We start from the raw sequence: 5000 nt of genomic DNA, 5'->3' as shown, positions 1-5000 counted from the left end.
CTCCAGCAGGTATATCTCACTGGTCACCATAGCAACACCCACACGTAGGCACATGCTCCAGCAGGTATATCTCACTGGTCACCATAGCAACACCAACACGTAGGCACATGCTCCAGCAGGTATATCTCACTGGTCACCATAGCAACACCCACGTAGGCACATGCTCCAGCAGGTATATCTCACTGGTCACCATAGCAACACCCACACGTAGGCACATGCTCCAGCAGGTATATCTCACTGGTCACCATAGCAACACCCACACGTAGGCACATGCTCCAGCAGGTATATCTCACTGGTCACCATAGCAACACCACGTAGGCACATGCTCCAGGCACACCATGCTCCAGCAGGTATATCTCACTGGTCACCATAACAACACCCACGCGTAGGCACATGCTCCAGCAGGTATATCTCACTGGTCACCATAACAACACCCACACGTAGGCACATGCTCCAGCAGGTATATCTCACTGGTCACCATAACAACACCCACGCGTAGGCACATGCTCCAGCAGGTATATCTCACTGGTCACCATAACAACACCCACGCGTAGGCACATGCTCCAGCAGCTATATCTCACTGGTCACCATAATATAAATAATAATAATAATAATAATATATGCCATTTAGCAGACGCTTTTATCCAAAGCGACTTACAGTCATGCGTGCATACATTCTACGTATGGGTGGTCCCGGGAATCGAACCCACTACCCTGGCGTTACAAGCGCCATGCTCTACCAACTGAGCTACAGAATGTCCATAACAACACCCACACGTGGGCACGCGCTCCAGCAGGTATATCTCACTGGTCATCCCCAAAGCCAACTCCTCTTTGACCGTCTTTCCTTCCAGTTCTCTGCTGTGATGACAGGAACAAATTGCAAAAATCACTGAAGCTGGAGACTTGTATCTCCCTCACTAACTTTAAGCATCAGCTGTCAGAGCAGCTTCCAGATCATTGCACCTGTACATAGCCCATCTCTAAATAGCCCAAACAACTACCTCATCCCCATACTGTATTTATTTATTTTACTTGCTCCTTTGCACCCCAGTATCTCTACTTGCACATTCATCTTCTGCACATCTATCACTCCAGTATTTAATTGCTAAATTGTAATTATTTCGTCACTATGGCCTATTTATTGCCTTACCTCTCTAATCTTACTACATTTGCACACACTGTATATAGACTTGTTTATACTGTATTATTGACTGTATGTTTGTTTATTCCATGTGTAACTCTGTCTTGTTTGTGTCGCACTGCTTTGCTATATCTTGGCCAGGTCACAGTTGTAAAGGAGAACTTGTTAAATAAAGGTGAAATAAATATTTGTTTAATAAATAAAAAATACTGTTGCTCACTAGTCTAATCAAATCTGTACGGTGCCTGAGGAGGATGGTTCTCCCCTTTCCTCCTCTGAGGAGCCTCCACTGATACAGATCCACGTGTCCTTATTCAGTCCTACTCCATCCGTGTGGTGCCAAAAACATGATTTACCCCCATGTGTATGTGTGTGCACCCTTCTGGGAGTGTGTTCAGCCTCATAACTCAATGATACAGGGAGAAAAAGTGGAAGAGGAGGAGGAAGGGGAGGAGGAGGAGGAAGGGGAGGAGGCAGAGGTGGAAGGGAGGGGAGGGGAGGAGGAAGGGGGAGGAGGTGGAAGGGGAGGGGGAGGAGGAGGAAGGGGAGGAGGAGGAGGAGGAAGGGGAGGAGGAGGAAGGGGAGGAGGAGGACGAGGGGAGGAAGGGGAGGAGGGGAGGAGGAGGAAGGGGAGGAGGATGAGGAGGAGGAGGAGGAGGAGGAGGAGGAGGAGGAGGGGAGGGGGAAGGGGAGGAGGAGGAAGAGGAGGAGGACACTGTTAAGTGTTGATGTTGTGTCCAGTCCAGGAGGAGGGGGGAAGGGGAGGAGGAGGAAGGGAGGAGGAGGAAGGGGAGGAGGACACTGTTAAGTGTTGATGTTGTGTCCAGTCCAGGAGGAGGAGGGTGGAGGAAGGGGAGGAGGAGGAGGAAGGGGAGGAGGAGGAGGAAGGGGAGGAGGAGGAAGGGGAGGAGGAGGAAGGGGAGGAGAGGAAGAGGAGGAGGAGGAAGGGGTGGAGGACACTGTTAAGTGTTGATGTTGTGTCCAGTCCAGGAGGAGGAGGAGGAGGAGGAGGAGGAGGAGGAGGAGGAAGGGGAGGAGGGGAGGAGGAGGAAGGGGAGGAGGAGGAGGAGGAGGAGGGGAGGAGGGGAAGGGGAGGAGGAGGAAGAGGAGGAGGACACTGTTAAGTGTTGATGTTGTGTCCAGTCCAGGAGGAGGAGGAGGGGGGGAGGAGGAGGAAGGGGAGGGAGGAGGAAGGGGAGGAGGGGAGGAGGAGGAAGGGGAGGAGGACACTGTTAAGTGTTGATGTTGTGTCCAGTCCAGGAGGAGGAGGGTGGAGGAAGGGGAGGAGGAGGGAGGAAGGGGAGGAGGAGGAAGGGGAGGAGAGGGAGAGGAGGAGGAGGAGGAAGGGGTGGAGGACACTGTTAAGTGTTGATGTTGTGTCCAGTCCAGGAGGAGGAGGGTGGAGGAAGGGGAGGAGGAGGAGGAAGGGGAGGAGGAGGAGGAAGGGAGGAGGAGGAAGGGGAGGAGAGGAAGAGGAGGAGGAGGAAGGGGAGGAGGACACTGTTAAGTGTTGATGTTGTGTCCAGTCCAGGAGGAGGAGGAGGGGAGGAAGGGGAGGAGGAGGGAGGAGGACACTGTTAAGTGTTGATGTTGTGTCCAGTCCAGGAGGAGGAGGGGGAGGAAGGGGAGGAGGAGGAAGGGGAGGAGGACACTGTTAAGTGTTGATGTTGTGTCCAGTCCAGGAGGAGGAGGAGGAGAGGAAGGGGAGGAGGAGGAAGGGGAGGAGGAGGAGGAAGGGGAGGAGGAGGAAGGGGAGGAGGAGGAAGGGGAGGAGGACACTGTGAAGTGTTGATGTTGTGTCCAGTCCAGGAGGAGGAGGGAGGAAGGGGAGGAGGAGGAAGGGGAGGAGGACACTGTTAAGTGTTGATGTTGTGTCCAGTCCAGGAGGAGGAGGAGGGGAGGAAGGGGAGGAGGAGGAAGGGGAGGAGGACACTGTTAAGTGTTGATGTTGTGTCCAGTCCAGGAGGAGGAGGAGGGGAGGAAGGGGAGGAGGAGGAAGGGGAGGAGGACACTGTTAAGTGTTGATGTTGTGTCCAGTCCAGGAGGAGGAGGAGGGGAGGAGAGGAAGGGGAGGAGGAGGAAGGGGAGGAGGACACTGTTAAGTGTTGATGTTGTGTCCAGTCTAGGAGGAGGAGGAGGGGAGGAAGGGGAGGAGGAGGAAGGGGAGGAGGACACTGTTAAGTGTTGATGTTGTGTCCAGTCCAGGAGGAGGAGGGGGAGGAAGGGGAGGAGGAGGAAGGGGAGGAGGACACTGTTAAGTGTTGATGTTGTGTCCAGTCCAGGAGGAGGAGGAGGGGAGGAAGGGGAGGAGGAGGAAGGGGAGGAGGACACTGTTAAGTGTTGATGTTGTGTCCAGTCCAGGAGGAGGAGGAGGGGAGGAAGGGGAGGAGGACACTGTTAAGTGTTGATGTTGTGTCCAGTTCAGGAGGAGGAGGAGGAGAGGAAGGGGAGGAGGAGGAAGGGGAGGAGGACACTGTTAAGTGTTGATGTTGTGTCCAGTCCAGGAGGAGGAGGGGGGAGGAAGGGGAGGAGGAGGAAGGGGAGGAGGACACTGTTAAGTGTTGATGTTGTGTCCAGTCCAGGAGGAGGAGGAGGGGAGGAAGGGGAGGAGGAGGAAGGGGAGGAGGACACTGTTAAGTGTTGATGTTGTGTCCAGTCCAGGAGGAGGAGGAGGGGAGGAAGGGGAGGAGGACACTGTTAAGTGTTGATGTTGTGTCCAGTCCAGGAGGAGGAGGAGGAGAGGAAGGGGAGGAGGAAGGGGAGGAGGACACTGTTAAGTGTTGATGTTGTGTCCAGTCCAGGAGGAGGAGGAGGGGAGGAAGGGGAGGAGGAGGAAGGGGAGGAGGACACTGTTAAGTGTTGATGTTGTGTCCAGTCCAGGAGGAGGAGGAGGGGAGGAAGGGGGGAGGAGGACACTGTTAAGTGTTGATGTTGTGTCCAGTCCAGGAGGAGGAGGAGGAAGGGAGGAGGAGGAAGGGAGGAGGACACTGTTAAGTGTTGATGTTGTGTCCAGTCCAGGAGGAGGAGGGGAGGAAGGGGAGGAGGAGGAAGGGGAGGAGGACACTGTTAAGTGTTGATGTTGTGTCCAGTCCAGGAGGAGTTGGGACAGAAGAGTCTTTCAGGGAAAGGGTGTTAACTATTCTCTGATGTTTCACCCCTAGAGAACACCCCACCCTTTCCTCTGAAAATATCTCAACTGTTATGTCTGTGTGTCTGGATCTGGGCTGTTGCATGTCACGTCCCAGGAGAATTAACTGGTGGAGCTAAGCAGTGCTGCAGGTCATTGCCAAGTCTCTTTGGGTACAAAAGGCCAGGGATTTACCAAACACACGGCGGCAATGACCGAGTCAGTACCTGCTGGACCTTGCTAATGCAATGGGAGTCTGTATGACAGAGCCTCTTTAGCCTGTTTACCCCAAGTGACTAACAATCGAATTGTCCTTAACTGCTCTTATCCTGAGCCTTCTGCCCTGGATGAGCAATCATGTGGTTATTTTTGGAGGGATTTTCTTCTACGCAACAGAATTCCTTCCACCAAGAGTCCTGCTGCTATCTAACATAGTGGTAAAGAAAGTGCTCTGGCTCCTGACTGGGTCCTACACAACAGGGTCCTGTTCAATCAGTACCAAACGGAAGGAAACTGACTGAAACATGTTTTTTTTTTAAATGTTTTGTTACGGTGTGCCCTAATGAACATGACCCAGTTTAAACGTTCTCCCATAACAACCCCCCACGACCTCTTATAACTGTATAAGGGGTTGTTATGGGGGAAAGTTCGAAAGTATTCAGACCCCTTGACTTTTTACCTTTTTGTTTTTACATTACGGCCTCATTCTAAATGTATTCAATTGTTATT

At 53.0% G+C, this 5000-nt stretch overlaps 1 long non-coding RNA gene across 4 annotated transcripts in view; it reads left to right on the top strand.

Annotated features, from left to right (window-relative positions):
* Positions 1-717, top strand: part of LOC127926118 (uncharacterized) — an 803-nt gene extending 86 nt beyond the window's left edge. Inside the window, exons 1-4 of one of the 4 annotated variants that reach the window (XR_008123308.1) lie at positions 1-64; positions 173-282; positions 351-460; positions 571-717. The exon at positions 1-64 is cut by the window's left edge and continues 86 nt beyond it. This is a non-coding gene — a long non-coding RNA (uncharacterized LOC127926118). Of the gene's footprint in view, positions 120-172; positions 283-350 lie in introns of all 4 variants that reach the window. The other 3 variants (XR_008123310.1, XR_008123307.1, XR_008123309.1) reach the window with 3 other exon arrangements.
* Positions 718-5000: the final 4283 nt, after the last annotated feature.

The sequence above is a fragment of the Oncorhynchus keta genome, unplaced genomic scaffold (genome assembly GCF_023373465.1).
Source record: "Oncorhynchus keta strain PuntledgeMale-10-30-2019 unplaced genomic scaffold, Oket_V2 Un_contig_6862_pilon_pilon, whole genome shotgun sequence".
NCBI lineage: Eukaryota > Metazoa > Chordata > Actinopteri > Salmoniformes > Salmonidae > Oncorhynchus > Oncorhynchus keta.
Note: the sequence above shows the minus strand (reverse complement) of the source record. Positions and strands in the feature narration are given on the sequence as shown.